Source organism: Ranitomeya variabilis, chromosome 7, assembly GCF_051348905.1.
Source record: "Ranitomeya variabilis isolate aRanVar5 chromosome 7, aRanVar5.hap1, whole genome shotgun sequence".
Lineage (NCBI taxonomy): Eukaryota > Metazoa > Chordata > Amphibia > Anura > Dendrobatidae > Ranitomeya > Ranitomeya variabilis.
In genome coordinates, this window is record NC_135238.1 from 18,448,171 (window position 1) to 18,475,385 (window position 27,215).

At 45.1% G+C, this 27,215-nt stretch overlaps 1 protein-coding gene across 3 annotated transcripts in view; it reads left to right on the forward strand.

The window, feature by feature from the left end:
• RAI1 (retinoic acid induced 1) overlaps positions 1–27,215 on the forward strand; it is a 111,855-nt gene that overhangs the window by 33,010 nt on the left and 51,630 nt on the right. The window contains exon 1 of one of the 3 annotated variants that reach the window (XM_077274323.1): positions 14,849–15,357. The exons of the other annotated variants lie outside the window; for them this stretch is intronic. The gene's annotated coding sequence lies outside the window, so the exon portion shown is untranslated. Of the gene's footprint in view, positions 1–14,848; positions 15,358–27,215 lie in introns of those variants that run through there. 3 annotated transcript variants of the gene reach the window in all.

Genomic DNA, 27,215 nt, shown 5'->3' on the forward strand with positions numbered 1-27,215 from the left:
CACTCACGGCCAAAGATGATGTCTACGGGGAAGACCGCCCCGCCGCTCAGTCCACGGCTCGTAGGGTCTGCTCTGCAGGTAGTTGAGCTTGTCATCAGCTGGCTGCTAATAATTAGCCGGAGAACATGAGTAGGCGCTCGTTAGGAGCTCCTTTTAAGCGCCGCTTGAAGGGAACGACAATGGGAATAAAGATGGGGTTGTCAAGCCAACTCCACCGCTAGATGAGGTGGGCTATTTCTGCTCACGTCCGGGGTCCCAGGCTCGGTGGGGGAAGGGGGGTAGATGTTGGATTTTCGAGGCTGGGCCTGGTCTTCAGTGAACCATAGGCAGTAATGATGATAATAGAACGTGCGCCGGCAGTGTCGGTCTCTGCAAGGCTTTATGTTTGGTCGCTCGCCTCCATCGCGTTTTCAGCTCCTATTGATTAGACTGAAATCATTTCCCAGGAGATGATGAGGAGATGATTTTTTTTTTCCCCTCGTACAATGAGATCTTAAACCTGCTCTCGTTCTCATCACACATCCCATAAATGTCCTCCACCCTGGGCCAATAATTCATCCGACATGACTGCCCATATCAATCGTCCTCTTCTGCGGTGACAATATGACCACATAGAACTTAGGTGTAAAAAAAAAAAAAAAATGTTGACTTATTTAAAAAAAAAACAGTTTAGCAAAGTGGGATGAGTATAAAAATGGGAATAAAAGTAAAAAATCTGATAATGGATACCGGTGACATCTTGGTGAATTTAGGATTCGGCCTGCAGGTTGACATTATCAGTCGGCGCCGTTTGCGATGCTCTGCGGCCGCGCTCTGTAGCTCTGAGCCTGCAGAACATCACCGCGGTCAATTACCGTTTAGGGTTTTGAAGCTGAACACAACGATGATTGACAGGTACGTTTTACGAAGATTGTGGTGCTGACGCCGACGTCTTAGAGAGGAGTAATACATGCAGCACTGTGGCCGACTGGGCCAACCCTCCCTCCTCTGCGGGAATATCTGCTTGGGGCTGTACAAGAGGCTTTCATCCTTTAAAAAAAAAATAAAAATAAAAGCTCTCTTGTCTTTCTGGAAGTTGTAGTCCTACAGCTCTTTTGTGAAATCTATTGCTGTTCTAATAAAAAAAATCCTATAAAAACCAATAATATTGCTGCAGATGGTTCCAAACTTGCTGTGGAAAAAGAAAAAGTACAGCCTGATTGGTTGCTATGAGTAAAAGGTACCTTCACACTAAGCGACGCTGCAGCGATACAGACAATGATGCCGATCGCTGCAGCGTCGCTGTTTCGTCGCTGTGTGGTCGCTGGAAAGCTGTCACACAGACGGCTCTCCAGCGACCAACGATGCCGAAGTCCCCTGGTAACCAGGGTAAACATCAGGTTACTAAGCGCAGGGCCACGCTTAGTAACCCGATGTTTACCCTGGTTACCAGCGTAAATGTAAAAAAAAAAACCACATACTCACATTCCGGTGCCCGGCGTCCGCTTCCCTGCACTCCTCCTGCATCCTGTGTCTGCACTGTGTGAGCGCCGGCAGTACAGAGCACAGCGGTGACGTCACCGCTGTGCTCTGCTTTTACTTTACGGCCGGCACTCAGTCAGTGCGGGAAGCAGACGGCAAGGGACGTGTGACAGACAGCAGAAGGTGAGTATGTACTGTTTGTTTTTTTTACTTTTACAAGAGTAACCAGGGTAAATATCAGGTTACTAAGCGCGGCCCTGCGCTTAGTAACCCGATATTTACCCTGGTTACCATTGTAAAACATTGCTGGCATCGTTGCTTTTGCTGTCAAACACAACGATGCAACGTCATGGATCGCTATCGTTATCGTTGCAAAGTCGCTTAAGGTACCTTCACACTAAACGACGCTGCAGCGATATCGACAACTATGCCAATCGCTACAGCGTCGCTGCTTGGTCGCTGGAGAGCTGTCAGCTCTCCAGCGACCAACGATGCCGAAGTCCCCGGGTAACCAGGGTAAACATCGGGTTGCTAAGCGCAGGGCCGCGCTTAGTAACCCGATGTTTACCCTGGTTACCAGTGGAAATGTAAAAAAACCAAACACTACATACTTACATTCGCGTCCCCCGGCGTCCGCTTCCCTGCACTGTGTAAGCGCCGGCCCTAACAGCAGAGCGGTGACGTCACCGCTGTGCTCTGCTTTTACTTTACGGCCGGCGCTAAGTCAGTGCGGGAAGCAGACGCCGAGGGACCTGACGGACATCAGAAGGTGAGTATGTACTGTTTGTTTTTTTACTTTTACAATGGTAACCAGGGTAAATATCGGGTTACTAAGCGCGGCCCTGCGCTTAGTAACCCGATATTTACCCTGGTTACCACTGTAAAACATCGCTGGCATCGTTGCTTTGGCTGTCAAACACGATGATACACGCCGATCTGACGACCAAATAAAGTTCTGAACTTTCAGCAACGACCAGCGATATCACAGCAGGATCCTGATCGCTGCTGCGTGTCAAACACAACGATATCGCTATCCAGGACGCTGCAACGTCACGGATTGCTAACGTTATCGCTGCAAAGTCGTTTAGTGTGAAGGTACCTTTAATGTGATGGTACCTTAACAAAGAAAGCTGAAACCTGGTTGCTATGTGCTACATCTGGAATTTGGTTGCTAGGAGCTACACTGACAGCAAAAATCTCGTTGCTATGGGAAACAGTATCAGCTAGCTTTTAGGTTGCTATAAGCAACACCAAGAATCTGGTTACCAGTAGCAACACTGACAGCTGTACAAGCAACTTTGACAACTGGCGTCTGGTGGCTACGAGCAATTGTGACAGCTGGCACCTAATTGGTTACCGTAGGCAACACTGACAGAATCTGGTTGCTATGAGCATCTGTGAAATCTGCTTTAATCGGTTGCTATGATCAGTTGGAATTTGATTAGTTGCTATGACACTTGTATTCTGATTGCCATAAGCAACAGTGACAGCTGGAATCTAAATTGTTGCTATAAGCAACACTGACAGCTGGAATCTGACTTGTTACTATGAGCAACACTGACAGCTGGAATCTGACTTGTTGCTATGAGCAACACTGACAGCTGGAATCTGACTTGTTGCTATGAGTAACACACTGACATTTGAAATTTTATTTGGTTTCTACGAGCAACACGGTACTTAAGAATTTGATCAGTTGCTATGAACAACGTGGGCACCTATGTTCCGGTTGTTATGAGCAACACTGATTTCTGGATTCTAATTGGTTGCTATGAGTTGTCACCCAGACTTTGGTTTCTATAAGCAGCACAAAGGGCTGGAATCTGGTTGCTATGCACAACTTTGACGTATTTGGTTGCTATGAGCAACACTGGATTACAAGGATTGTATTAATGCATACGACTGTCTCATTAACCCTTTTTTTCCTGGCTGTACTCACTATGCAGAGAATTTTCAGGGAGGCATCTTCTATGGTAAAAGAAAATGGCAGTCGTGCAAGGCCGTAAAGCAGCACAGTGATTTCATTAACATTTCAGAAGGAAAGGCCGAAAAACGTTTGTTTTTTTTTCTATAGATCCAATTCATCGCTAACTATAACAACTCAAAAATGGCGCAAGCAAAACGCCACAAAAGCGATTAACGCCGTGTTTTACAACATGGCGACTAAGAGCTGCTTCCGTGTGTCAGAAAATACGGCGCGGTGTTTCTAAACGTATGGCGCCATTTTCCTCCACGCGGCCTGCCGTAAATGACCGCGGTCTCGGCCTCCATTTTCTACGCCACAATTTTATTGGCGCCCAAGAATTTACCGCCTTATTCAGAAGAATAAAATTAACCCATTCATTGCCGCCCCAGGAAAAATGGCCTGTGCTTGTTTTGGTGGGGGAGGGGTAATTGCGGTGACTTGCGAGAGGGGGCTGGTCAGCGGCGAAGGGTTTAGCCGGGGATTGGAATCAGCAGATATCGTGTGCGAGAAAACAGCTTAAGCCCTTTGATTTCATAGCAAAACTATGAGTAAATAACTGGATTATGTTCAGACGTCGAAAATGGGGGATTTATCTTCCTGCACATGAAAAAAAAAAAAAGATTATAAAAAAGCCTGTAGCAGCCGCTGTTCCCTGCGCGGCGAATTACCTCTGATTTATCCACGCACAGCCTGTCAGGCGAAGACGGATTTCTTTTTTTTGCTTTTTTTTACTTATAAATTTGGATAAATTAATTACAGATAGTTTTAAAAAAAAATGGATCTTATATGGTTTTACGTGTCGGCGGGTGACGTTTATCGAAAAAAATGGGTGACTGGCGAAGTCGTGGATGTACCTGTCACAGGCGGGGGGGGGTGATAGGCTGTGTTCACATGTTGCGTTTTTGCTGCATCTTTTTTTTAATGCAAAATTTAAGTTGGATTTTACAGTACCAGCAAAACCTATGAGATTTCAGAAATCTCCTGCACACATTGTTTTTTATTCCCTGACCGATTTAGAAAACTGCTGCGTTTTTGCAGACATGTCACTTCTTTTGTCGATTTTGCAGCGTTTTTTCACCCACAGTAAGCAGTGAGTAAGTAAAAAAACGCAGCAAAAAAGCGCAGGTATCAGGTTTTGGTGTAAAATCCTTAAGGAAGTTGAATCATGATTTTTTTTTTGAGGGGGGGCACTAAACTTTATCAGCTTGCACAAAAGACAACAAAAAGAGTAGAAAAAAAAAACGCAAAATGTGAACATAGCCTTAGAGATGAATCAAGTTTCTTTGTTGCCCATAGCAACCACTGAGCGACCACATTCCGTTCCGTCTCCACTGCTGTTTTGAGAATGAAAGCTGAACTGTGATTGGTGCATTCTGTGACAGAAATTTTGAAAATCGTGGCCAAGTGTCAGCAGGGTTAAAATATCCAGGTAGCACTTATCTGTTATAAGTACCTGGGGCTGCAACATCATCCTCCCATCATTCCAGCTCTCAGTGAGAGTGATATGTCTCCAGGGGTTTCCTAATGCCTTGTCTAATCCTCGAGATGTGAAACAGGAAGTCACCTCCTCTGCCAGGGAAACTGGCGTCATGAAGACCAAAATTAGAAAGAATGACCCTTCAGCGGCAAATCTGAGGTGTCAGGCTGCTTACATGGGAGCAGGAAGGGTGTATGTCCTGTCAGACCCATGAGGAGAGCAAGGTGATTTATACATGTAAGAGTATTACTGTCTACAAGAATATAACTACTATAATACTGCTCCTATGTACAAGAATATAACTACTATAATACTGCCCCTATGTACAAGAATATAACTACTATAATACTGCCCCTATGTACAAGAATATAACTACTATAATACTGCCCATATGTACAAGAATATAACTACTATAATACTGCCCCTATGTACAAGAATATAACTACTATAATACTGCTCCTATGTACAAGAATATAACTACTATAATACTGTCCCTATGTACAAGAATATAACTGCTATAATACTGCCCCTATGTACAAGAATATAACTACTATAATACTGCCCCTATGTACAAGAATATAACTACTATAATACTGCTCCTATGTACAAGAATATAACTACTATAATACTGCTCCTATGTACAAGAATATCACTACTATAATACTGCCCCTATGTACAAGAATATAACTGCTATAATACTGCCCCTATGTACAGGGATATAACTACTATAATACTGCCCCTATGTACAAGAATATAACTACTATAATACTGCCCCTATGTACAAGAATATAACTACTATAATACTGCCCCTATATACAAGAATATAACTACTATAATACTGCCCCTATGTACAAGAATATAACTACTATAATACTGCCCCTATGTACAAGAATATAACTACTATAATTCTGCCCCCTATGTACAAGAATATAACTACTATAATACTGCTCCTACGTACAAGAATATAACTACTATAATACTGCCCCTATGTACAAGAATATAACTACTATAATACTGCCCCTATGTACAAGAATATAACTACTATAATACTGCCCCTATGTACAAGAATATCACTACTATAATACTGCCCCTATGTACAAGAATATAACTGCTATAATACTGCCCCTATGTACAGGGATATAACTACTATAATACTGCCCCTATGTACAAGAATATAACTACTATAATACTGCCCCTATATACAAGAATATAACTACTATAATACTGCCCCTATGTACAAGAATATAACTACTATAATACTGCCCCTATGTACAAGAATATAACTACTATAATACTGCCCCCTATGTACAAGAATATAACTACTATAATACTGCTCCTATGTACAGGAATATAACTACTATAATACTGCCCCTATGTACAAGAATATAACTACTATAATACTGCCCCTATGTACAAGAATATAACTACTATAATACTGCCCCTATGTACAAGAATATCACTACTATAATACTGCCCCTATGTACAAGAATATAACTGCTATAATACTGCCCCTATGTACAGGGATATAACTACTATAATACTGCCCCTATGTACAAGAATATAACTACTATAATACTGCCCCTATATACAAGAATATAACTACTATAATACTGCCCCTATGTACAAGAATATAACTACTATAATACTGCCCCTATGTACAAGAATATAACTACTATAATACTGCCCCCTATGTACAAGAATATAACTACTATAATACTGCTCCTATGTACAGGAATATAACTACTATAATACTGCTCCTTTGTGCTTCATTTCTCATCCAGGCTAGTAAGGATTGTATCCCCGTGGTGTTAGACTCGGTGACACGTTGCGGTTCCTGTACTATGGCAGGTTGTTTCCTGAGTCTGTGGCAGATGATACAGGGCAGACATGGCTTCCTCTGTTGCTCGCTGGCTGCAGTGATGTCTCTGACTCCATCTCTGCCTCTCTTGGGCTAATGACTTATAAGCTGTGTGACATTTTTGCAGTCAGTTTCCCGTCACAGATGCAGATTCTCCAAGAATATGGTTGGTCACGATGAGCGCTGGATGTTGTTGGCCGCTGGGGAAGACGCGTTCCCTTCCCCCTTCCCTTTATCATTTATGACCATCCCAGGTGGATTGATGCTCCGTTATCATCTCTGCCACCATCACCATGCTTCCATCTCATCCGCAGATGTAGCAGAGCTGAGTCTTTCTCTTGAGTCTTGTTACATTGTAGATTAAATGATGCATTAAGCTAACCTGCAGTCCTATGCAAACCACACTCTTCATGAAAAAAATACCCACTGATGGTCTGATGGTCTCCTAAATAATGGGGGGTGGGGCACTCAGTATTTCGCTAACAGAAACTACAGGGATGCACTGGGACATAATTTCAACATTAGGTTTATCTGCAGTCCCATGTAAAACCAGTTTGTTATATCTATACTAAAAGAGATGGCAAGTTTACCTTGCAGTCCTATGTAAAACAGAAAACATGTTGACACTGAATTAACATACCTTTTAGGTTTACCTGCAGTCCTATGTAAAATATATAACAATTACAGTATGGTTATAAGTGGTAAAATTACAGAGCGCAACACATCATCATGGAACAAGAATGTGCTAAGGTGATGTAGTAGGTTTATGTGCAGTCCTATGCAAAAAAATGCATTATTTACAATTACTTAGCTACTCCCAATCTTAAATTGCAGTCCCATGTAAACTTGACAAATTATCTATTAGGTGAAAATTGGGAGTATGTGGTTAGTCAATTTGGAGTCCTGTGTAAGAAAAAAACCCACATAAGGCATAAACATTTACCCGCAGTCCTATGTAAACCATAACATACAGCATCCTCATTTACCTGCATTCCTATATAAAACTGCATGTCTATTATGCTATCATAATTTGCAAATTTACCCTGCAGTCCTATGTAAAATAATTAATGCAATACATAAGTAATGATATTGCCCACAGTCCTATGTAAAAAAAAAAAGTTGCAAATTAACATATTTAGCTGCAGTCCTATGTACAAGCATAAATAACACCTAAGAATGTCACAGTGGTAGACTTACCCGAAGTCCTATGTAAGATAGATAACATATTATGATTTTAAAATTTTAAATTTTCCTGCAGTCCTATGTAGACTTAGAAATCGCATAACAATGTAACTAGATCACATGCAGTCCTATGAAAACTACATAAAACAATAACAAAGACAGCTCTGGTTATGTAAAACCTTTCCGTGCAGTCCTATGTAAAATAAATGGCTCTTAATGCTCTATCAGTAAATTATGATAATACGTTTGCCTGCAGTCCTATGTAAGTGGACAAATAACACTTTACAATATCTCCATTAGAAGTGGTGTTTCCTAGCAGTCCTTTGTAAGAAAGATAACGCATTGTGCCATCATGAGAAATAACTATTGTACCTGCAGTCCTATGTAAAGCAACCGCCTAACAATATAACCAGTTCCCATGCATTCAACATAATTTAACACATTTCCTGTGCAGTCCTGTGTAAATGAAATATCTTCTTATGCTCCTTTCAGTTAATGGTAAGTAACACGTCTGTCTGCAGTCCTGTGTAAAACCGTACTGGCGTCACTGGCAAGATAGTAAGCGCAGTTTGAAAGAAAAACGCAGTCCTATGTAAAATAATGGCGCAGTTCGGTCACGTGATGGTGTCTCTGCAGTCCTATGTAAAACCAATGAAAAATAAATGTAATCAGTAAATTTAACCTGTGAAACCACGTATTGTGCCAGATGACTTTCTCGCAATCTAGAAGTAAGTGTTAAATGATTCCACAGCTCCTCCGCAGGGCAAATGAGGTATTACACAATTCTCCCTGAGATCGCTGGATACTTGGGGTCGTCGGGTCCTCCAGAAGAAGAGGAAGTTCTCTACTATTACATGTCGTCCTGTTGTGTTTCGTCACAGCTCCCCCAGAGGGGAAGTGAGGTATTACACCTGAAATTACTGGGCTCTCCATAAAATGAGAACAGACTGGATACATTGTAGCAAACCCTCAGCTGTTGGGTGTGCCGAGAGTGACCGCTCCGGAGTATCTGTGTAATAACCTTGAGTTTTAATTGCATCGCCCCCAATTACAGCCGCGCTGCCTGCTCCCCGCATGTTATAAATGTCGTGCGGGGGCCACGCGGCCCCCTCAGCCGTGTCTCTGGTGGCCTTCTGTAGAAGGCCGGCTCTGTCATCGAGAGTCATGTGCGGGAAGGGACAAGGCTGCATCTGTTGTGCAGACAGATCTGGCACACGGCGCTTTCCTCCACCACCCAGAGAATGGAAATCAATTGTGCGGCCTGAGCCGGCGAGGCAGCGCTGAAAGCATCGTGGGGGGCACCGAACCGAAATATTCAACCCCCACCCGCTAATATTCACCATCAGTCGCCTGGCGTTGGATGCACTTATATTGTACATCACTCTGCAGTCTTCCTCCTCAGTAAGTGAGATACTCGGAGAAATTCCCCAGAGGGTCATGAAGCTGCAGCGTAATAGGGACAGCAGACAGAGCGGTACCGCGGTGTAAGGAGGCACTTACCGGGCGCACGTCCTGTCACATCAAGAGGCTCATCATCAGACCCTTCTTCACGATGCCCTAAACGTATCCAGGTTTTACTACTAAGTAACTTACCACTTCAACTGAATTTCCCCTTTAAAACCACATTAAAGGGGGTGTCCATGTTTGAATACAGTTTTGACCCCGAAGTACATCCTTATACCCCAGAGCTGCGCTCACTATTTTGCTGGTGCAGTCACTGTGTACATACATTACATTACTGATCCCGAGTTACCTCCTGTATTATACCCCAGAGCTGCACTCACTATTCTGCTGGTGCAGTCACTGTGTACATACATTACATTACTGATCCTGAGTCACATCCTGTATTATACCCCAGAGCTGCACTCACTATTCTGCTGGTGCAGTCACTGTGTACATACATTACATTACTGATCCTGAGTCACATCCTGTATTATACCCCAGAGCTGCACTCACTATTCTGCTGGTGCAGTCACTGTGTACATACATTACATTACTGATCCTGAGTTACATCCTGTATTATACCCCAGAGCTGCACTCACTATTCTGCTGGTGCAGTCACTGTGTACATACATTACATTACTGATCCTGAGTTACATCCTGTATTATACCCCAGAGCTGCACTCACTATTCTGCTGGTGCAGTCACTGTGTACTTACATTACATTACTGATCCTGAGTTACATCCTGTATTATACCCCAGAGCTGCACTCACTATTCTGCTGGTGCAGTCACTCTGTACATACATTACATTACTGATCCTGAGTTACCTCCTGTATTATACCCCAGAGCTGCACTCACTATTCTGCTGGTGCAGTCACTGTGTACATACATTACATTACTGATCCTGTATTATACTCCAGAGCTGCACTCACTATTCTGCTGGTGCAGTCACTGTGTACATACATTACATTACTGATCCTGTATTATACTCCAGAGCTGCACTCCCTATTCTGCTGGTGCAGTCACTGTGTACATACATTACATTACTGATCCTGTATTATACTTCAGAGCTGCACTCAGTATTCTGCTGGTGCAGTCACTATGTACTTACATTACTGATCCTGAGTTACATCCTGTATTATACTCCAGAGCTGCACTCACTATTCTGCTGGTGTAGTCACTGTGTACATACGTACATTACATTACTGATCCTGAGTTACATCCTGTATTATACTCCAGAGCTGCACTCACTATTCTGCTGGTGCAGTCACTGTGTACATACATTACATTACTGATCCTGAGTTACATCCTGTATTATACTCCAGAGCTGCACTCCCTATTCTGCTGGTGCAGTCACTGTGTACTTACATTACATTACTGATCCTGAGTTACATCCTGTATTATACCCCAGAGCTGCACTCACTATTCTGCTGGTGCAGTCACTCTGTACATACATTACATTACTGATCCCGTATTATACTCCAGAATTGCACTCACTATTCTGCTGGTGCAGTCACTATGTACATACATTACTGATCCTGAGTTACCTCCTGTATTATACCCCAGAGCTGCACTCACTATTCTGCTGGTGCAGTCACTGTGTACATACATTACATTACTGATCCTGTATTATACTCCAGAGCTGCACTCCCTATTCTGCTGGTGCAGTCACTGTGTACATACATTACATTACTGATCCTGTATTATACTCCAGAGCTGCACTCAGTATTCTGCTGGTGCAGTCACTATGTACATACATTACATTACTGATTCTGAGTTACATTCTGTATTATACCCCAGAGCTGCACTCACTATTCTGCTGATGCAGTCACTGTGTACATACATTACATTACTGATCCTGTATTATACTCCAGAGCTGCACTCACTATTCTGCTGGTGCAGTCACTGCGTACATACGTACATTACATTACTGATTCTGAGTTACATCCTGTATTATACTCCAGAGATGCACTCACTATTCTGCTGGTGCAGTCACTGTGTACATACATTACATTACTGATCCTGAGTTACATCCTGTATTATACTCCAGAGCTGCACTCACTATTCTGCTGGTGCAGTCACTATGTACATACATTACATTACTGATCCTGTATTATACTCCATAGCTGCACTCACTATTCTGCTGGTGCAGTCACTGTGTACATATGTACATTACATTACTGATCCTGAGTTACATCCTGTATTATACCCCAGAGCTGCACCCACTATTCTGCTGGTGCAGTCACTGTGTACATACATTACATTACTGATCCTGAGTTACATCCTGTATTATACTCCAGAGCTGCACTCACTATTCTGCTGGTGCAGTCACTGTGTACACACATTACATTACTGATCATGAGTTACCTCCTGTATTATACCCCAGAGCTGCACTCACTATTCTGCTGGTGCAGTCACTGTGTACATACATTACATTACTGATCCTGTATTATACTCCAGAGCTGCACTCACTATTCTGCTGGTGCAGATACTGAGCAGACTCATTATAAGCTTATATCCCTTATTTAGTCGGCATTGATATTATTCATGTTCCTTTTTCATGGTGACAACTATGGGTGTCGGGGAGGTTGTCGGCTCCGCCCCTTTGATGACCTTATAGATTTCTCTGCTATATATTATTCCATTTTCAATTTTTCTATATAAAAACGTCTTTAACCCCTCAAGTACCAGTTACGGAATACTGTGTCCTTTATGATGAATTGTGTGATTTCAGGTGCTCCTGCCTCCATAATTTTCCTACATTGCTGTATATTTCCGCCATACTGCTCCCGTCGGCGGCGTCCCTTTAATTCGCTGCCTAGAATAGCGGTTACATTTGGGTCCATCATCTCGGCTGCTCGTCTAATGATGTGTAGTTTCTAACTGTCCTTGAATCCGCAGCCACACACTGAGCCATTGAAGTAAAGCAGCCGGCTATAGAGTGCGCTGATAAAAAGCGGTGTCATTAAAGCCGAATATATGTACGAGGCGGGAGGGAGAGGGGACAGCCGTATTCTTCGTAGACAATGCTATATACTGTTTCCTCTGCTGCTTGTATACCGAAAGCTCGCGAAATATTACATAATCCTCATACATGACCGTTCATCCTGGTCCTCCTGTTTCATGAACAAAATGCCAGCTCTGCATTGGAGACCAACACATTGCACAGTGGAGCAAATACTGAAAAATAGCAGAAGGCTTGGATACCGCTACATAATCGTGCAGATATGTGTGCCCTCCCGGATCTGAGGAAAGAGTGATGACCTAACAAAATCTACTCACCCCTGTTAAAATGGAAAATTTTTGTCATGTAAAAAAAAATCCCAGAAGAATAAATTTAGAACGTTTTCCACCTTTAATTTGCCGAATTTGGTCCGTAAACAGCTGACAACACAGCAAAGGGATCTCATTGGTGAAAGTGATCAGTCAGGTAAAAGTGTAAAAAATTATTCTAAGGCATTAGATCTACAATGGAGTATTGTGAAGACATCTAAAAGTGGACGTCCCTCAAAATTTAATGAAAAGACAAGAAGAAAATTGGTCCGGGAGGCTTCCAAGACCGGCAGCAACATTAAAGGAGCTGCCGGATTTTCTAATTTTGCACTGGATGTGACAATAATCTCTTTTATTCTTCATATGTCCAGCTTGTGGGACAAGCTGAAAAATATCCAAGAACTTTTTTGTTTTCAAGTCTTCCAAAAGCATGTGGGGAATGTGTTCTGTCTGATGACACAAAGGTGGAACTTTCTGACCATAATTCCAAAAGGTGGAAAGCCAATCACCAGAAGATCACCATCCCCACAGTGAGGCATAGTGGAAGCAGCACTGTGCTTTGGAGATGTTTTTTTGCAGATAATTTGGGGCTTTAGTCAAGGAGAAGGGAATTATGAGCATTTACAAATATCAGTCAATTACGTAACAATATCTTCGGGCCTCTGCTAAGAAGCTGAAGATGAAGAAATGTCATATTTCCGAACAACGACCCCCAAATCAACAAAAGAATGGCTTCTCCACAAGCAGTTCGAAAGGCCCTGACCTGAAGAGGGCGCTGTATTAGTTTGAAGGGTGTGCAAAATTTATGCAACCACATTATTTAACTTCTTTATTTTTATTTTTCCACCAGAAAAGATGAATGTGCCCAGATTATGGGATACATTAAAATTAGAAAAAGTTCTGAAATTCTTCTTAGGATTTTTTTTTTATATGACAAAAACCTGGCATTTTATCAGGGGTGTGTAGACTTTTTAGATCCACTGTATACCCGGCATGTTATGACGGGGGCTTGAAGCTGCACTAATTCTCAGATTGGATTGAATTTATTTTTAATCACAGCGTTCAGTGTATATCTGTAATAGGAAAGTGCTCGGGGCGTTCACAAAGGATCCTCTGATCTGGAGTCTCTTTGGTGTCTCCTCTAATCACAGAGAGTCGCACCTGGTGACAGAGCCGAGGACTTGTACTTGGCTCTGCTGTCATTTTAATGAGTGGATGCATTTGGGAATTCTCCCTCCCCACCCCTCCCTGCGGAGTCGACCCCCTTTGAGGTGGATCTCCGACATTTCTTAAAGGGACCTCGCTCTTGAGTTCACAATTCTTACTGAAATTTTTTCCCCCTTTAAAAAGACGGTCCTGTGGAATTCTCCCATTCACCGAATTTGGGAGCGGACCCAGTGGTCACCCCAACAAACTTATATGGCACATCCTTATGGGCCCAGAAGAACTAGGGGACAACCTTGTGGGCAGTCGATATAGAAGCCATGTAGGATGCAATAACATTTTTGGAAAAGTAACCAAAAATTTGATCATGGGGCAAAATCGCTGATCTGTGGTTCATGTTTTTGCCCTCACCCCGCTAGTCACAGTGCCCCTTGGATATTTCCCAACCTGCCTGCTCTCCTCATGGTCAACCCAAACCTTCCCGTAGGTCATCTTGGAATTTTGCTGCTTCCTGTAATGTCGTCTTCATAAAAAAAGGGGTCAAATCACGCTGACCCCCAACCCACAAAATCTGAGAAGTGGTCAAACCATTGCCGGCCAACAGTCATAGAATGGTAGAGTTGGAAGGGACCTCCTGGGTCATCTGGTCCAGTCTGTCACGACATATGACCAATAATACGACTAACACCTGATTTTAATTTTTTAATTACCAATTTTTTGGGGAAAAAGTTTAGGTTTTTTTGGCCATGGGGAAATTGTTGGGTTTGTGGCCAATTTTTTGGGGCTTGATCCCACCGGTTCCTTGGATATCGTCTACCTTGGGTGGTCACCCCCCGCACCTTCCTATAGGTGACCTTGGAAGAGTTAATGACTGATAGAATTTCGGATGTTTTATTGATGGAGCCGGGGAATAGAATCTGGATGAGAGCTCTAGAAGTCGAGCTGGTTCGCCCCCCGCCCGCCCGTCCGCCCGCCGCCCTCTCCTCAATCTTCTTCTGCCTCCTGAGGATAGCTAGCAAAGAGCAGAGCTCTCAGTCTCTCCCTGACCCTTCTGGTTGGCATTTCGGGTTCCTTTGCTTTCTATTCCTGGCACAAGCAGGCGAGCCACACGCTCATCCGCACAAACGCAGCACACGAAAGGCGAAGAGGGAGGGGGTACGCCACCTACTCCCCAAACAAAGGCTGCCGTGCCAGCAGCATCTCGGCACATCCAAAGCCCCCCGACCTGATGTCTCAATAGACACTGTCAATGACCCCCTCCTCTCGCCCCAACCCCGCGCTCTCCTCCCCACTACGCCGTCCACTCTCGCACCCCTCCTACTTCTGCCTCTACATTTTCAGGCTGGATGCTACAGCGGCCGTTCCTAATTACCTCTTATCCCCAGTGGTTTGTGAATAATCACCGCTGAGAAGCATTGAAGGGTTGCTGCTGAGGAGGATGAAAAATATGAATCGTGCCATTTTTCACATCTAAGGGACATAACCTGGTCACCGCGCTGGAGCGGAGGAGAGAGTAGAAGCTGAGGAGACATCTCAGGTACCTTTCTGCATTTTGGGGAGGTGGGGGGCTATTTTAGCGCTAGGGGAGGTGTGGAAAGCGGGTCGGCGTTCTTCGGAGTTGACTTTCTGAACAATGCGGAGGTTGGCTCCGGTGGTCAATGGTTGGGAGAGTAGACCTCATGACTTGGAGGATGACCATGGACATGACAGTTCTTCTCCTCTTTCTTGTGGTTGTGGACCGGTCCTGGAGGTGACACCTGGAACTTCCCGCATGTCCTTGTTTGTAGACCGTGGGCACTCGATGGTGGCACCACGCACCTACTTCATCATTCGTGATATTGACATATGGGGCTTTCATATAATTCTGGCAATGACGGATTGACTCGTTATAGTTCAGGGTTTTGGGGTTTTTTTTGCTAAAAAAAAGTGATTGCCTGGAGTAATTATCCTGAATGCAAGGGCATTAACCCCTTCTATCATGAGGGTCAATGGAAGCGATTTGATGCCAGTGCTGAACTGGTGTCCATTTCTATGGTGGTAGAGGGGCTTGGACAAAAAGGAACCTGATAACGACGTGTCGGATTCACTGCAGTGGTCCCCGACATGGCAGAAAATACCTTATCTACCGTGCCCCTGGCATGTCATGAGTTACAAACCATCAGGATGGCATCCATCATGGGGACTTCTCCTGTTAACTCTTACATGGCCAGCGTTGGGGGTGGGGGATGGTGTCGCTTTTTTATATGCTGTCGCTTTTTTATATGCTGTCGCTTTCTTACGACCTTAGTGATACCATTAAAATAAATTGCACCTGCCCAAATCCCTCATGTCCCTGGATGATATAGGAGCCACTTAACGTGTCATCGGGACATGACATCACTCTCCGTGGTGCGGTCACATATCCTTTTTGTTTTTCGGATATAGAACTCATTTTTTTGTACCCTTTTAACCCATTCCCTCCCATCATCAATCTTAGATTTTTAGTTCTTTCTAACTCATTTTGATGGGATGACCCGAAATGCGTTGTGTAGTGTAGCTGGCCAGAAATGCGTCTGATTTTGGATCTTGTATCCCACTTTCGCCATCAGACATCCCAGCATCAAATTGACTTGAAGCTTCATACCCCTCCTCCCCCTCTGCAATATGTATTTCACTCTGATTCCCCCCCCCCCCCCAAAAAAAAAAAAAAAAATGGCTTGTTTATGCTGCAGTGGGGGGGAGACCTTTACATAGAAGGGGTTAAGTCCCCGGTCATTGCATTGCATTTATAGGATGGACGTCCATAGCTGTTCACAGCCCTTGATCCCGGGGAGATTAGTGTCTCATCTTCCCATTGCTGACACATGAAGGACTAAAGTTTCTATAGATTGTCCATTATCAGCATTCCTCCTGTATCCAACAAGCGATCATGCTGCCAACTATCTGTCCAGATGATGACACATGGGCCATATGTGAGTGCCCCGGGCAGTTTTATGGCAGCTTTAATATTGCATGCCCTCTTCGTTCCCCTATCTCATCCTTGGCACCAAGCTAGACACTGGCATTCAGCGTGCACCTGCTAATTGCACCTATCCTTGTTTTTCTCTAGCTTTTTTGCCCACGACAGGTAACCTATTGGGATCTCGTGCCTGCCCTCAGCCTATAAAAACATATTATAGAATCGCTTAAATAGCAACTTCCTAAAATAACTTTGCATTTGCTGCTAACAAAAAACAATAGCACAGATGGCTTCAGGGAAAATAATATTCCCAGTTGGTTAGAAAACTGCAAACTGGAAATTGTTCACAGGTTACAAAATACGAATACCTTTCCATCTTTTATAGGTTCAGTGTTAGGCACGGATTAAAAATATAATATATCTGCATAGTGGCCATGGCTCCGCTATACCTCATTCTGTGATACATATCCCCTGTATAGAATGTTATGATAACATTCTGTCTGCAGCCACCACTAGGGGGAGCTCCCTGTATACAGAGATACATGATAAGATCCTGTCTGCAGCCACCACTAGGGGGAGCTCCCTGTATACAGAGATACATGATAAGATCCTGTCTGCAGCCACCACTAGGGGGAGCTACCTGTATACAGAGATACATGATAAGATCCTGTCTGCAGCCACCACTAGGGGGAGCTCCCTGTATACAGAGATACATGATAACATTCTGTCTGCAGCCACCACTAGGGGGAGCTTCCTGTATACAGAGATACATGATAAGATCCTGTCTGCAGCCACCACTAGGGGGAGCTTCCTGTATACAGAGATACATGATAAGATCCTGTCTGCAGCCACCACTAGGGGGAGCTCCCTGTATACAGAGATACATGATAAGATCCTGTCTGCAGCCACCACTAGGGGGAGCTCCCTGTATACAGAGATACATGATAGGATTCTGTCTGCAGCCACCGCTAGGGGGAGCTCCCTGTATACAGAGATACATGATAGGATTCTGTCTGCAGCCACCGCTAGGGGGAGCTCCCTATATACAGAGATACCTGATAAGATCCTGTCTGCAGCCACCACTACGGGGAGCAACCTGTATACAGAGATACATGATAAGATCCTGTCTGCAGCCACCACTAGGGGGAGCTCCCTGTATAGAGAGATACATGATAAGACCCTGTCTGCAGCCACCACTAGGGGGAGCTCCCTGTATACAGAGATACATGATAAGATCCTGTCTGCAGCCACCACTAGGGGGAGCTCCCTGTATAGAGAGATACATGATAAGATCCTGTCTGCAGCCACCACTAGGGGGAGCTTCCTGTATACAGAGATACATGATAAGATCCTGTCTGCAGTCACCACTAGGGGGAGCTCCCTGTATACAGAGATACATGATAAGGTTCTGTCTGCAGTCACCACTAGGGGGAGCTTCCTGTATACAGAGATACATAAGATCCTGTCTGCAGTCACCACTAGGGGGAGCTCCCTGTATACATAGATACATGATAAGATCCTGTCTGCAGTCACCACTAGGGGGAGCTCCCTGTATACAGAGATACATGATAAGATTCTGCCTGCTGCCACCACTAGGGGGAGCTCCCTGTATACAGAGATACATGATAAGATCCTGTCTGCAGCCACCACTAGGAGGAGCTCCCTGTATACAGAGATACATGATAAGATTCTGTCTGCAGCCACCACTAGGAGGAGCTCCCTGTATACAGAGATACATGATAAGATCCTGTCTGCAGCCACCACTAGGGGGAGCTCCCTGTATACAGAGATACATAAGATTATGTCTGCAGCCACCACTAGGGGGAGCTCCCTGTATACAGAGATACATGATAAGATTCTGTCTGCAGTCACCACTAGGGGGAGCTCCCTGTATACAGAGATACATGATAAGATCCTGTCTGCAGCCACCACTAGGGGGAGCTCCCTGTATACAGAGATACATGATAACATTCTGTCTGCAGTCACCACTAGGGGGAGCTCCCTGTATACAGAGATACATGATAAGATCCTGTCTGCAGTCACCACTAGGGGGAGCTCCCTGTATACAGAGATACATAAGATTATGTCTGCAGCCACCACTAGGGGGAGCTCCCTGTATACAGAGATATATGATAAAATCCTGTCTGCAGCCACCACTAGGGGGAGCGCTATGTATGCAGATTTTTTATTATTGTGTTCTATGCACAAACTGTCTGCAGTAAGCTCCCTCTAGTCGTGGCTGCAGGTATAGAAAATGTTGTCATGTTGACATATCTATGCACAGGATGGAATTATCATTTCAGCATTCCCTTTAGTTAGCTGACAAGTAATACAGATTGCTACTTCTCATATCACATTTATATAAAGACTAGATGGTGGCCCGATTCTAACGCATCGGGTATTCTAGAATATGCATGTCCACGTAGTACACTGCACAGCCCACGTAGTATATTGCCCAGCCACGTAGTATATTGCCCAGTTATGTAGTATATTGCCCAGTGACGTAGTATATTGGCCAGTTACGTAGTATATTGCCCAGGTACGTAGTATATTGCCCAGTTACGTAGTACACAGCACAGAGCCACGTAGTATATTGCCCAGTGAAGAATAGTATATTGCCCAGTTATGTAGTATATTGCCCAGGTACGTAGTATATTGCCCAGTTACGTAGTACACAGCACAGAGCCACGTAGTATATTGCCCAGACACGTAGTATATTGCCCAGCTACGTAGTATATTGCCCAGCCACGTAGTATATTGCCCAGGTACGTAGTATATTGCCCAGTTACGTAGTATACAGCACAGAGCCACGTAGTATATTGCCCAGATACGTAGTATATTGCCCAGCCACATATGTCACAGGTTAAAAAATAAACACATACTCACCTTCCGAGGGCGCCTTGTAGTAGTTCTGTCGCCTGTGTGCAGTGCAGAAGGCAGCTTACGGTCCCAGGGTGTGATGACGTCGCGGTCACATGACAGTCATGGCAGGTCCTTCTCGCAGACCATCCTTGCAAGCGGCAGGTTCCGGTGGCATGGAGCGGTCACCGGAGCGTCGCGAGGAGCGGGAAAGGCGGCGGAAGGTGAGTATATAATGATTTTTTATTTTTTTAAATTATTTTCAACATTAGATGTTTTTACTATTGACGCTGCATAGGCAGCATCAATAGTAAAAACTTGGTCACACAAGGTTAATAGCGGCGGTAACGGAGTGAGTTACCCGCGGCATAACGCGGTCCGTTACTGCTGGCATTAACCCTGTGTGAGCGGTGACTGCGGGGAGTATGGAGCGGGCGCCGGGCACTGACTGCAGGGGAGTAGGGAGGGACTAATCGGACTGTGGCCGTCGCTGATTGGTCGCGACAGCCATGAAAGGCAGCTGGCGAGACCAATCAGCGACTTGGATTCCATGACAGACAGAGGCCGCGACCAATGAATATCCGTGACAGACAGACAGATAGAAGGACAGACGGAAGTGACCCTTAGACAATTATATAGTAGATTTATATAGTCTTAAAGGGGGACTCCATCTTGGTCTGAAAACAGATTTGGGTAGAGTTACTAGAGTTATTCTGTCTTTGGTTTTTGGCTATTACCAGGAAGCTTCTATTTTCGATGAAACTTTATGGTAACGCATAGTTGACAATTTTAGACAATTGGGGTCGACAAACTTTTTAAAGCATGACCACGCCCCCTTTTTTCCAGACCACACCCCTATAAATGTGCGTCTGGATACAAGGGCTGAGTCTGATGATGAAAACATTCTGTACAAGCTCCTGGCCGGAAGGTTTCGGGAGACTTCTGTGGTGCCCGGGAGGTTTCGGGAGTCTTCTATGGTGACTGGGAGGTTTCGGGAGATTTCTATGGTGCCCGGGAGGTTTCGGGAGACTTCTATGGTGCCCAGGAGGTTTCGGGAGACTTCTATGGTGCCCGGGAGTTTTCAGGAGTCTTCTATGGTGCCCGGGAGGTTTCGGGAGACTTCTATGGTGCCCGGGAGGTTTCAGGAGTCTTCTATGGTGCCCGGGAGGTTTCGGGAGACTTCTATGGTGTCCGGGAGGTTTCGGGAGACCTCTATGGTGCCCGAGAGGTTTCAGGAGTCTTCTATGGTGCCCAGGAGGTTTCGGGAGACTTCTATGGTGCCCGGGAGGTTTCAGGAGTCTTCTATGGTGCCCAGGAGGTTTCGGGAGACTTCTATGGTGCCCGGGAGGTTTCGGGAGACTTCTATGGTGCCCGGGAGGTTTCGGGAGACTTCTATGGTGTCCGGGAGGTTTCGGGAGACTTCAATGGTGCCCAGGAGGTTTTGGGAGACTTCTATGGTGCCCGGGAGGTTTCGGGAGACTTCTATGGTGTCCGAGAGGTTTCGGGAGACTTCTATGGTGCCCGGGAGGTTTCGGGAGACTTCTATGGTGCCCGGGAGGTTTCGGGAGACTTCTATGGTGCCCGGGAGGTTTCGGGAGACTTCTATGGTGCCCGGGTGGTTTCGAGAGACTTCTATGGTGCCTGGGAGGTTTGCCAACTCATCCGAGAGGTCTCCCCTTTTCCTGGGAGCTTCCTCGATGCAAAAAATAAGTGTTAACCAGGAATAGCTGGGCAGAGGCTTTGATGGGAGAGGACGACTCAAGGTCTTTAGTTTACTGGTAATTTAAAAAAACATTTTTTGGGGAGGGAAAATCTCTTTAAGAGCAAAACCTAAGTGGTGCGTCATGCCAGGCGGATGGAAGACACTCCGTAGAGCGCTGCCAGCAGCACGTCAGTGTTCAGAAGAGCAGAGTCCTTTTTCCTGGCTGCGATTACCTCTGGTGGCGAAGGACATCATCGAAATGATCCACACATTAATTAAAAATTATTAGATCTTGATTGAGCAGCTCCTGCATTACCTCCGCACGGAAGAAGATGGCGAGATGGAAAGCTAAAGCCAAAAAAAATAAAAATCTGGAAAAATGTTAAAATAAAGATTTAGGGCAAAATTGTGCAAAGATTTCCAAAAATTCAAAATTTAATTTTCAATTTTTGTTCCTCTTTTTTTCGAGAATGCAATGGTTTCCGATTTGACTCCTCTCGGACTATAACTCCTACGAGGACACGTTACGAGGCGTCTGGTGGCTCCTCCAGTCCTCCTGGCGGCTTTCCCTGACATTATAACACCGGCGGATGCTTCTTACTGCTGTTCCGGTCATAAAGGCAGAATATTCAGCTCTGCAGAACGTGGCTCCATTAATCCCCAGCCCCTGCACAGAGCCGCAGATCTGCAGCAAAAAAAAAAAGCCTTGTTGTCTCGAGAAGGTCAATCCTGCGAGTTTAGAGGGGGCTGGCCGGTGGAGCGGGCAGTGGGGGCCTTCAGCTTTTTGTTTTTGCTTTGGATAAATCTGCCCATCTGTGGCGCTGACATTTCACACAAGGGGTGCGGATTGGCATCCAATTAATAGTGCTAGTATCAGGTCAGGTTTCTCTTACCTGTGGAACCCAAGCTTAGAAGGGGGCTGGCTGGTGGAGTAGGCAGTAGGGGTCTTCAGTTTTTACTTTGTATAAAAGCTGAGAGACAGTAGCACTGCCCATGTTACCATCAATAGTCTGCCCATCTGGGGTACTGACATTTTACACAAGGGGTGCGGATTGACACCAGATTGGTAGCACAAGGTATCAGGTCAGGTTTCTCCAACCTCTGGTGCCTAAGGTTAGAGGGGGCTGGCCGGTGGAGCACGCAGTAGGGGGTGTTCAGCTTTTTGTTTTTGCTTTGGAAAAATCTGCCCTTCTGTAGTACTGACATTTCACAGAAGGGATGCGGATTGGCATCCGATTAGTAGTGCCAGGTATCTGGTTGGGTTTCTCCAACCTCTGGTGCCCAAGTTTAGAGGGGGCTGGCCGGTGGATCAAGCAGTAGGGGGTGTTCAGCTTTTTGTTTTTGCTTTGGATAAATCTGCTCATTTGTAGTATTGACATTTCACACTAGGGGTGCGGATTGGCACTTGATTAGTAGTGCCAGCTTTCAGGTCGGGTTTCTCCAACCTCAGGTGCCCTAGTTTAGAGGGGGCTGGCTGGTGGAGCAGGCAGTAGGGGTCTTCAGTTGTTTCTTTTTGCATGGGAGAAAAGCTAAGAGACGGTGGCACTGACCGTGCTACCATCAATAGTCTGCCCATCTGGGGTACTGACATTTCACACAAGGGGTGCGGATTGACACCCGATTGGTTACACAAGGTATCGGGTCAGGTTTCTCCAACCTCTCGTGCCCATTTCTACCTCCTGACATCGGCGAGAACTTATAGACTGGTCATGTGCTATCAGTAGTGGACCCATTAGTGCTAAAGGCCATGCCAGGTACCGGACAGGTGGCATCGATGGGCACCAAATGCCCCAAGTGTGATTCTACCTGAGGTTTTGGGGTCCAAAGAGAATCTGATATCATTACAAAGCCTATAGGCTGATGAATCAGGCTGCCCAGGATGAACAGAGCTAATGATCTAAGATTCTTAGAAAATACTGGCACAGACAGAAGAGTAGAAAGAAAGTGGGCGCCGTAATGGCTGCCATTAGCGGCGGTCGCCCAGGGTCTGTTACCCATGTAGCAGATCTACATAACTCAGGGGCTGATATTTCCAGGTCATTAATTTGATTTCCAGATCACATCAATAATGGATCGTGCGGCAATAAATCACACAATTATACAATCGTGACCTTTATTTTCTGACATTTATATAATGACGCTGCCCATGCCATCATCATATTTTATCTGCACCCACACCTAATGCGGAACAAGTCAGGACTGCGCTCTTGGCAAAACATGGGACTGGCTTTATAACGGGGGTGCCGATACACCCGCACTATGGGGGGCAGATACTGACCCCTGTCTGGGGGTCCCACGGTGCGCAGACTCCTCACTGAGGAGTCTATGCCCCCTTCTATATCATCCCAAAGCTTAGTTATCAGGTCACAGTCAGATATGCCATTCAGACTCCCGGGAAAGCTCAGTGACTTCTGATGTGCAAGCTAAGATGGTGGTCACGTTGATTATCACCCAGCTTTTCCAAGAAAAGATACAACCCATCGGCATCAAATCGGCCTAGAATGGTAGCAATATATCTCCTGCTGTTATATCATCGAATAACAAGACAGATTTACCATTCAGGGCTCATGGATAGCTGGGTGATATCCAAAGTGGAAACTGAAATTCTGCCACCCAGCTTTTCTAGGAAAAGATGGAACTTATAGACCTCAAAGGAGTCCATATTAGAGACTATAATAGCGACTGTATTGCTTACTATTCAGGACTCAAGGAAAGTTTGGTAGGTTCTAGAAAAGCAGCAGTGATGTCCATGTTGGTTGTCACACAGAATTGTAAGAAAGCTGGGTGAACCCTAGGGAAGCTGCAATGGTAGCCATATACGTTGTCAGGACTCTCGGAAAGTTTTAATGGTGGCTCTATTAATTGCCATTCAAGACTCTAGAAAAGCGTTGATGGCTATATCGATTGACAATCAAGACTCTTGAAAAGCTTTAATGGTGGCTATGTTGATTGCCATTCTGGACTCTCGGAAAGCTTTGATGGTGACTCGAATGATTGCCACTCAGAACCCAAGAAAAGTTGGGTTATAAGATTATAGATAAGCCCTAATGACAGCCATACTGATGGCCACTCTGGACAATAAAAGAGCTGGGTAGATTCTAGAAAAGCTGCAATGGCCGTCACTCAGAACACTTGGAAAGTTTGGTAAAATCTTTACTGGTGGCCAAATTGGTTGTCACTTCGGACTCTAGAAAAGCTGGGTAGATTATAGGAAATGTGCATGGCGGCGGCCATATTGGTTGTCACTCAGGACTTAAGAAGAGCTGGGTGAATTCCAGGAATGCCGTGACGGCCATCGCTCAGGATTTTGGGAAAGTTTGGTGAACTTGCAGAAAGCTTTAATTAATGGACAATAATGGTTGTCAGAATTCTAAGAAAGCTGGATAGACTGTAGAAAGACTGCAATGGTGGCCATATTGATTGTCACTCAGGACTCTAGAAAGCTGGATTATCTCTGGGAAAGCTGCATTGGCGGCCATCTTGGTTGTCACCCAGCTTTCCCAGGATAACATATGAACCAATTACACTTTTTTACGCCTTCGCAGTGCAGAATGGTTCTTTGACTCCTATTTCCTGGGAATTTTCAGTAATTTTTGTGGAGCGAGTGGATATTACTGTGAAGTTCAAGGTTTTCTCCATTTCTGCGATGTTCTCAAGGTTAGAATGACCCACGCGGCGTCTCGGCCCTGACACGGGGGTCCGGATGATGACGGCGTGTTATTCATCACAGGAGCGTGATGTTATATCATTGGGCGTGAGTTCATTGTTCGGGTGGGGCCTAGATCAGTGGGAACTGCACCACCGGGCCTCTTTTTTTGGGTGGATTTATAGTTCTGCAGTGCTGGGATTTGTAGTTCCACTGGAAGCCATAGACATCACCTCCATCTTTCCGTTTCTGCATTGTGATGACTGGATAATTGGCAACAAGCGGGGGGAGAGAGAATATAGAAATCATTAGATGACGGATTAGGCGGGTACCAGGTTCTTAAAAGGATTGTGTCTGAATCCTCTATTGATCAGGCTGCTGAGGGCAGGTGGACGGGGGGGCGATCCAGAGGACGCCGGGGTCAGGACTCATTATTCCACCCAGAGGAAGGAGAGACAAGTTCAAAGCATCGCCTTGCTTAGCTGCACTGTCACGTCGCTGATGAATATCTCGCCGGGAAGGTGCTCCAGCAAACTTCGCACGTTCATTGCCATGGCGCTCTGTCATTAGAAGGCAGAAATACAGCAATCCTTAAGGGGACATTCACACACGGATGATTTGTTGCAGAAATTTCTTCCGATGGGCCCTTACCAGTAATAATGCCCAACATCGTGGCTCCTACCAGTAATAATGTCCCCATCCTGGCCCTTTCCAGTATTATTGTCCCCCATCCTGGCCCCTACCAGTAATAATGCCCTCCATCCTGGTCCCTTCCAGTGATAATGTTCCCCATCCAGGCCCTATCCAGTAATAATGTCCCCATCCAGACCCTATCCAGTAATAATGTTCCCCATCCAGGCCCTATCCAGTAATAATGTCCCCATCCTGACCCTTTCCAGTAATAATGCCCCCCATCCTGCTCCCTTCCAGTAAAAATGTTCCCCAGCCAAGCCCTATCCAGTAATAATGTCCCCATCCAGGCCCTATCTAGTAATTTAATGTTCCCCATCCAGGCCCTATCCAGTAATAATGTCCCCCATCCTGACCCTTCCAGTAATAATGCCCCCCATCCTGCTCCCTTCCAGTAAAAATGTTCCCCATCCAAGCCCTATCCAGTAATAATGCCCCCCCATCCTGGTCCCTTCCAGTAATAATGTTCCCCATCCTGGTCCCTTCCAGTAATAATGTCCCCCATCCAGGCCCCTTTTAGTAAGAATGTCCCTCATCCTGACCCTTTCCAGTAATAATGCCCCTCATCCTGGTCCCTTCCAGTCATAATGTCCCCCATCCTGGCCCTTTCCAGTAATAATTTTCCCCATCCTGGCCCCTTCCAGTAATAGTGTCCCCATACTGTCCCTTTTCAGTAATAATGTTCCCCATCCTGGCCCCTTCCAGTAATAGTGTCCCCATACTGTCCCCTTTCAGTAATAATGTTCCCCATCCTGGGCCTCTACTAGTAATAATGTCCCCTGTGCTGGACCCAATGCTATAACAATGCCCCCCATCCTGGGCCTCTTCCAGGTACAATGTTGCCCATCGTGTATTAATGTCCCCCGTATTGGGCCTTTTATTTAATAATGTCCCCTTTCTTGGGCCCCTTCCTATAATGTTCTTCATCCTGTCTCCTTCCAGTAATAATATCCCCCATCCTGGTCTTTTCCAGTAATAATGTCCCCCATCCTGGTCTTTTCCAGTAATAATGTCCCCCATTCTGGTCTTTTCCAGTAATAATGTCCCCCATCCTGGCCCTTTCCAGTAATAATGCCCCCCATCCTGGGCCCCATCCTATAACAATGCCCCTCTTCCTGTTCCCCTTCTTGGTATAATGTTATCAATTAGCATTTTATTTAATAATGTCCCCTATCTTGGGGCCCTTCCTATAGTAATGTCCTTCATCAGTACATGATGGTGTAGAAGACAATACAGCTATATCAGATTATTATAAGAGATTGCAGTATACCGTGTAATTTAGAAATAGAGGTTGGTTGTACTGTTTGGAAGCAGAGTTGGTTACAGAAGACGATTGTACTGTGAAAAAACATCTGACAATAACTGCTATGGAGGTTGATCATGTATTGTGTTCTAGCGCTGCATTCATGTACTGATGGTGGGTCTGGTGCTGCATTTATGTACTGACCGGGATTCTGTTGCTGCATTTATGTACTGACTGGTTGTTTTGGCGCTGCATTCATGTACTAATGGTGGTTCTGGAGCTGCATTCATGTACTGACAGTGATTCTGGAGCTGCAT